An 8,591-nucleotide genomic window follows, 5' to 3' on the forward strand; every position below is an offset into this window, starting at 1 on the left:
TTCTTCCAGCACAGAGCTGCCTATCTCCAGCGGTGACGCCAGCCGGGTAATCAGCCAGGCCTCAGCCAGAGCATGGGGCCTGGCTTCTGAACCCCGCCTCTGCTTAATTCATTAATTCATTAGATGGATCAAAGAGAATGCCCTCCTCCCAGCCCCCACACGCCCGCTGACCCCAGACACCACCCTGTAGACCAGGAGCCCCTTTAGACTTGGTGTGGAAAGAAGTATTTCCAGAAGTGAGGCTGCTGGAGCCGGGAGGGGGTGGAAGGGCGTTTGGGAGGGTGGTTATCTATAAACAGCTCTGAGAAGCAGTTAGGCGTCTGGAATTGCAACTGAAGCTGGGAGACAAATTTTGAGAAGACAGGAAGATAGGGCTGGCCAGATGGAAGAAAATGACATTGAAAAGTAACCAGCAATTATTTGAAGTGGTAGTGTATGGGGGGAAGGCTCTTTTGTCTTGGAGGGGTGTCTGTGCGAGGTCTTGTTTCTGGACTTGTTCTTAAGTGGACCGCTGTCCCTACAACTCTCTTAAGTGAAACGGACAGCTGCAGAGTGACTTTCCCAGGCGTTGGGTGAGGGAGGAAGATGGTCACCAAACAAGTGAACGTTACCTGGCCCAGTCTCTAGTCATTTCACCTCCAGCCATGGTTTAAGTTTAGTCGAAAAGTGTCTGCTTAAGACATACAGGACACCACTTTAAAAACAATGTAAAGCCATGCAGCTTGTCCACTTAGAAAACACCCCCCACACATATCCACTGCCGTGAAGTTGATCTGTACTCACAGCAACCCTGCAGGCAGAGTAGGACCGCCCCACGGGGCTTCTGATGCTGTCATTTACACATGAGACGGCCTCATCCTTCTCCTGTTAGTGGCTGGTGGATTCTAGCTGCCAGCCATCCTTTTTGTTCAGCAGCTGAACGCTTTGAGCACAGCCCCACAAGAGCAACTATATATCCACTTAGAAGACAAGTTTAAATCCTAGAGTAGCTATCTCATGTGGCTAGCTTATATATCTGAGACATGATTCATTCCATTGTCAAAAGCTAAAACTCTATTTAACAAGTTGACTATTTATTGAATGTTAGCTGTGTATCAGCAATCATTTTGTTCTGTGCTTGCTATAATCTGCAATTTTTTTATATAAATAAAATGTGCATGGGGTTTTTTCAAACTGGAATTCTCTCAAACACTAGTTGTATACTATGTGTGTTATATGTGTACATAGGTTATTTGTTCAAAGCCAATGTAACTCATTTAATTTTCATAAGAATCCTGACAGTCTTATTATCCCCATTTTAAAGAAATTAAAACACAGGGAAATGAGATCTCTTGCCCAAGGCTACTCAGCTGGCTTTGGGCAGAGCCGACACTTGAACCCTTGGCATTTATTTAGGAATATTCCCACCTAAACACCATTCTTCTGCCCCTTCATTATGCTGTGTGTATATATGTGTGCTAGTCTCCTGTGGCTACAAGACAATTATCACATAAGTCAAGCAAAGCTGGGAGTCAGTGGATACGAGGAATACGATTATTCGGAGGTGGATTGAAGGTGTACGTCAATCATTCGGTCTGTTGTAATGATGACTAAGCCCAACCCCACTGTCCAGTTGCTTGTGACTCACAGTGGCCCCTCCATCAGGTTTCTGAGGCTGTAAATCTGTACTGGAGGCGACTGCCCATCTTACTCCTTCAGAGCCCCTGGTGGATTAGAACTGCTGACCTTTTGGTTAGCAGCTTGACATGTAATGTGCTACACCATCAGGACTCCTTGTAATGACGACGGAGTCTAACAGTGCTGAGTTTGTCACTCCACTCTGTATTGATAATCCAGCAGTTAGCAAGACGTCTGTCCTGTGACCCATTTGGTTTTCTGTGATTTCAGAGGACCGGGTAGAGGAACCGTGGTGACAATATTGCTCTGCTCTCCTTTGCCTGTGAAAATATGAACCAGGGAAATTATTTGCTCAAGAAGAGAGAGTTAGTGGCAGAGTGTGGACGAGAGGCCAATCTCTGAGACCTAATCTCTCTGCTAGACCACTGCCTTTGTCAGCTTGTCTCTCTCAGGGAATGGCCTACTGCTTGAGGGTAGAGTCAGTCTGGACACAAACCCCTCAGGAAGGTACAACAAATGTGCTCTCCTCACTGCTCCCCAAAGCAATTTCCTTGCTCCTCAGCTGGCTTTTGTAGCTGATGCAAATCCGTGGAGGCCCTTTATGCTGGGCACTTTGTTGTTGTTGTTGTTGTTGTTGTAATGTGCCCTTTGCACTGGAAGTTTGTTGTTAGGTGTTATCGAGCGAGTATGCCTCTTAGCGACCCTATGAAGAACAGATCCGAAGCCTTGAGCCCATTGCTGCAGTCACTGGGTCTGTGCATCTCGATGGAGGTCTTCCTCTTTCACTGACCCTTCACCCTTCCAGGCATATAATGACATTCCTGGTCATTGGTGGCACAGTCCGCAGGGCATTGCTGCTAACCCAAGACCACTCATGTCAGTGGGCTTGAATCCACCATAAGCTTCGTGGAAGATAGATAGGCAATCAGATTTATGATGGAGAATGAACTGGATGACAGTGGGTTGGGTTTGGTGTCTGTGCTGGAACCATTTCTTAATGGGCTCATCATAACCAATGGTGACCCCCTCTTTAAAACTTCAACCATACCTTCACATCAGTCACCCAAACCAGACCCATTGCCGATGAGTTGATTTCATAGAGACCCTTAAGAATAGAGCAGAACTTGTCCACAGGCTGCATATAGTCTTTACAGATAGATGCACACATCTTTCTCCCAGAGACTGGTGGGTTTTAACTTCTGAACCTTTTTTTTTTTTTTTAAAAAAATAACACACACACACACACACACCCCAAGACATACAGAAGTTTTTCTAAACATAGCTATAAAAAGACATACACAGATTCGAAGGTGCAGACTGGGAAGAGATTTTTGCCAAAAGCTTCATGCACCTGGTAGAGTCTAAGTCCTCCAAGCCCCATGCACCCAGTAAAGTGCAAGTCCACCAGCCTCATCACCCAGTAAAGTGCAAGTCCACCAGCCTCATCACCCAGTAGACTCCAAGTGCACCCAGTCCCATGCACCTATCAGAATCCGAGTGCACCCAGTAGAGTGCAAGTCCACCCACATGTGGCAGTGATCCCAAGTACTGGGGGAAGTCCCAAGGTTCAGCAGCTCTGACCTTCTGGTGGCAGCCAAGTCTTAACCACCGTGCCACCAAGGCTCTTTCACATCAAGTAGCATCTTTTCGCCACAGAATTCAATGAACTGCCTTCCCCTGGCTCAGATTTGAAGAGTGAATGTTGCCATGGCCCATAAAAAAAAAAAAAAGAAACCCCCAGAAGGTGTTTATTTATATTATTACTGTAACTAAAACATGGTCTACTGGGTAAGAAATGTTAGCTTTTTGCCAACAGATGGACCACTTATAGCATTATCTCAGAACATGTAAATAAAAGATGGAAACTTGGATTTCTGCCAAAGAGCTGGGCTTTCTTTGAGTTGCTTTAAGCAAAGCTATATTAAGGTAATTCCTCTTTACTTGTTTTCTAATTAAACTAATTGAATTCAGAGTGTCTGGGGGAAGCATGGGAGACGTTTATCTTGAAGGGATGATGGTCTTGAAGCCCATCAATCCTATTAAGGCTAAGTAGGCAAATCCAGGGTACCCATTTTACAGTCGCTTGACCCACCCCCGCTGGATTTGGCCTTGTCCATTGTTCCCCCTTTTCCATTGGGAAGGAGAGTAATTAGGGAATCAATTCCATTTGCAAGTGTTTATGATCAACTACATAGCCACAACATGGTAGTTTTCACATGGCTTCTGTAACCTCCTGGTTTTCATTTCCCTGGCTGGCCCTTCAGGATGCCTTCTCTTGATTTCCCTTCTTGTCCTTGACCTGGGAAGGCTGGAGTGACCAGGGTTCAGCCCTTGGTCTTCCCTCCCCCCTACCTCTCCCCACTCCCTTGGTGAGGTCTGTGACTCTGCATGTTCCTTATCAGCTCCAGACCGAAGTGGTCAACTCCTACCAGATGCCTCCAATTGGATATGTGTTAACTGCCTCCAATTTATATTTTCCAAACAAAACTATTGAATAGAATTTCCTTCCTGAACATTTTCCTCTGGTCTTCCCTAGGTCTATAAGCTGTGATTTTATCCCTCACATCTCTTAGACTGTTGTTGTTGTTGTTGTTATGTGCCGTCAGACTATCTCTCACTAGTCTTTCAGAAATTTTGTTGACTCTAGTTTCAAAAAGGTGTCCTGGTGATAATGGTTAACTCCTCAGCTGTGAACTGAAGGGTCATTGATCTAAACCCACCAGCCACTCCACAGGCCACAGAAGTGGCAGAGTGTTTCTGTAAAGATAACAGGGAGGGGCAATTCGAGCCTGTCTTGTAGCATCATTCACGATGAGAGAGAATTGACTCCATGACAACAGGTTCAAGCTTTTAAAAAAAATAAACCAAGTACCTTCTCACCGTCTCCACTGTCATCAGCCTGGCCCAAGCACCATCACATATCACTGAATTTACTGCCCTCTCTGATCACCAGCTGCTGCTCCATTGCTTCCAATTCATAGTAACTTCTTGTGTTCTACTCAACTTCCCACTTTTCCCCTTGATCCCTTTCAGTCTTCTCTCAGTACAGAGGCTGCAGTGATCCTTAGGAAACCCAAGTCGGTCATGATTGTCGTCGTGATTAGTCTTTGGTCAAACGTCTTCAATGATGTCCCATTTCCTCAAAGTCCTCCTCAGGGCCCATGAGCCCCAGGGTCGTCTGGTTGCCCCTTACCTCATCTCATGTTTCCCTCCCTCTTGCTTGACTACTTCCAGACACAGAGGCCGGGGCATACCTCAGGCCTACACTCACTGTTGTTCCTGGGTGCCACGTGTTTGCTTTGCAAATGTGTTAGCATCAGTGATAAGAGTGCTCACACGTGAGCTATCCCCTGCACACTTGGCTGCTTAGCAAAGGATACTATTGCCTCTGTTTCTTCATTTCTCACTCAGCTTGTTTCTTCTTCATACCTTGGCATTCTGCTTCACCTTTCAACTAGAAAGAGTGTCTGCTCTATTGTTGTTGTTGTTATGTTCTGTCAAGTCGCTTGCGACTCATAGCCACCCTATGTACAACAGCCCTGAACCCTGTTCTATCCTGTGCCAATCTCACTGTCTCCAACACACTCATCCCAATTACCCCAGTCACTGAATCAATCCACCTCATAGAGGGCCTTCCCCTCCTGTGCTGTCCCTCCACCCTACCAAGCATGATGTCCCTCTTTAAGGACCGGTCCCTTCTTACAACATGTCCAAAATATGTTAGATGGAGCCTCAGAATCCTTGCCTCCAAGGAACCGCCCAGTTTAACCCTTTCCAGGATGAATCTGTTTGTTTTCCTAGCAGTCCATGCTCTATTAAACAAAAACAAAAAACAAAAGATCATTTTAAAAAAAGTGTGGTGATGTGGTGTGTGTGTGCGCCCGTGTGTGTGTTTAAGAAATATTATACAGGTCTGTCTTAGGTCACACTTTCCTCAGCTGTCCCATTTTAAGGGTCTTAGTAAGTCCCTAACCCAGTGTTTAGCACAAAGAATGTCTTTATGTTATCTTCCCTTCTTTGCTGTCTGTCTTTCCTTCATGATAATGCTCCCTGATGCATTTGCAAAAGGAAGTGAGATTTGCTTCCCTACAAATCTTTTCAAAAGGCTTCTCTTCAGAAGTGTGCTCCCAGAAAGACACAGGTAATTTTTGGTGAATGTTAATAAGGTTGGAGGAACTTCTGTTAACTCATAGATTAGATCAGATGTGAGGTCTCTCTACTTTTTGTCCATCATATTTTGCTACATATTTATAAAGGAAGAGAATAAATGGTACAATGTCAGTCCAATTGGTCTTTGTTCTTAAATTTAATGGGGTATTTGCCTGAATTTTTATGGTTCTTCCATTTACTCCCCAAAGTGTCTTCATTTAAATATCAGAAGCTTTGCATAACATTCCACAGAATATACTGTTGTTTGTAAATAAATGATGTAACAAACTTCTCCCACCCTAAAAGCAAATCACAGAGTCATGGCTGCTTTTGCTGTCATCCTACAAGGACAGACAAGCCACACCTTCCTGCTCCTTCTCCTATTCCTCGTGTTAGTCCTTGCCAACATCCTGGGCAGTTTACAAACACTCCTGAGAGCTCAGTGTATGCCAGGCACAGTGTGTTATTTTACATGTGTTGTTTCATTTTATTCTTCCGGCTCTCCACAAAGTCAATTGCATTACAATCCCTTATTCCCACTCGTTCCATCTTTCAATTTATCAAGAGCCTGCTTTGCTATGAAAACATTTCTCATATCTGTTTACTGTTTTTCATCTCGACCACCAAGCAATCACCAGCTGGGCTTGTTCAGTGGGTCATACCCTTCTTGGTCCTTCTTTTCTTTTTGTATTCTCCAAGCTCCTTCCTTTCTCAAAACCTTTGCACTTGAGTGAATACACTGCTTGAAATGCCTTCCACATGAGGTCACAGAACCCTTCTTGTCACCTTATTTTTCTTCATAGGATCTGCCTCTCTTCCAAATTATATATTGTATATATATTATGTATTGTGTATATATATATATATATATATATATATATATATATATATATAGAGAGAGAGAGAGAGAGAGAGAGAGAGATACAGATATAGATATAGATAGGTATATAGATATAGATAGTTATATTTGTCACCTGTCTTCCATCTTTGGAGCTGCATGAAGTCAGGGGCCTTTCCTGCTGAAATCTCAACAGCCAGAACATATGTTGCCATAGTGGTGGTTGACTGCATTACTAACTGCCAAGAACTCAATTATACAGGCCAAGAAACAGGTCAAGTAACTTGTCTTACTCCACACAGCTACAAGTTGGCATGGATATACCAACTAACTGCTCACATTCATTTGGATTTTTTTTAATAAAATATTTCTTACTTCCTGTGAGTTTGGAAAATGCCAAAGTGCTTTGTGTTCCTTCCCAAACAGTCCAGAAAAATCATTTGATTGCTTTCAAAAGGGATGGCAGCTCACTCTTATTAGCATAAGAACCAGCAGGGGTCTCCTCCACTACCTTTGATGTGGTCACTAAATGGGGAGAGAGGGTCTGCCATGGTAAACCCTCTGCCCACAAGCCTACAGCCCGCACCACTCCAGCCATATTCCCTGTGGGATGCACCGTCACAGGAGAAGTCATACTGTTTCCAAAGTGGCTCCCGGTAACTCACTACAGGGCATTCCCTTGAATTTGCTGCAATTGGATGGACATTTTGTTTGTCGATTTTTGTTGTGCTTTCTTTCTCCTTTGACCCATTAAGCCCTTAAATGCTGATTCCGTATATCCTAACTGATCTGCTTAGCCCCTTTTAACTACCAAGTGCTTTCAATGAGATTTTCAAGATGCTTCTCAAAGGTCTTCATTCAAATGTTGGAAACGTAACATGTCTTTACTCCTTGTTGTGTGCCCATTTGTAAGTTGAATGATTCTGAGAGACAGACCAATTTTGAATTCTTAAAGAGTTTCTGAAGCAATTTACAAAAATAGGCAAACTTTGTATACTTCTGCTACTTTTCTCTGGAAAACAGACACTGAGAATGATAAAGTTTGAATTTATAGGTAGAGTCATGACAAGATTCAGTTCTCCATGGACAACACCACTTTGGATTTGGACAAAGAAGTCAAACTTGGACACATGGGATTTCTTATGTTAGTTTTCCTACTTCCAGCTCCATTTGATATTTCCAAGATAAAAAGTTTTTAAAAGGCAAATAAGACCCATGTCTTCTGAATTTGAATGAAATTTGTATGATTGCAAACATTATTTCACATTGTCCAAGAATTCACTTCTTAGAAGAACCAAGCACATAAGATTAATAGAACAGCATTTGTCTAAGGGTAAAGCCCAGAAGGCAGGAAGGAATAGGGTAGAAGTATTAGTGGAAATGAGAACAATAAGGAGGAAGTGGGGGAAGTGTGATTACATTGAGGGTACTGTAATTTTTTTAAACAAAATATGTATGAATGATTGAATGGAAAAAAGAAACTGCTTTGCAAACTTTTACTCAACTCATACACAAAAACACACATAAATTATCACAGTCTTGGACAGGCTTGTGTTGTTGCTAGGTGCTGTCGAATCGAGTATAACTCATGGTGACCGTATGAACAGCAGACCTGAAACTTGTCCTATCCTGTGCCATCTTCACATTTCCTGACACACTAGAGCCCTATTCTGTCCTACAGGGTCTATGTGAGTCGGAATTAACTCAATGGCAATGAGCAGTATGGGAAGATAGGAAGTCTGATCAAAAGATGAACTGTCAGTGGGAATGGAGAGAATAATGAACAGAGAATGTAAACGGAATGGTTCTATAGACTCAAGTTGATGGTCAGCACACAGTATTAGACCAGAATCCCCATACAAAGTCTCATTCTTGGCTTCAATCATGGAGCACTGCCTTCAGAAAAATCTATGAGGATAAGAAATATATTCTTCTTAAGGGGCTCCTGTGGTTTGATTTATTTTCATTTTTTATATTCTTTTTTTTT

The sequence above is a fragment of the Elephantulus edwardii genome, unplaced genomic scaffold (assembly GCF_000299155.1).
Source record: "Elephantulus edwardii isolate Elephantulus edwardi_28Jun2011 unplaced genomic scaffold, EleEdw1.0 scaffold00118, whole genome shotgun sequence".
In the NCBI taxonomy this organism is placed as follows: domain Eukaryota; kingdom Metazoa; phylum Chordata; class Mammalia; order Macroscelidea; family Macroscelididae; genus Elephantulus; species Elephantulus edwardii.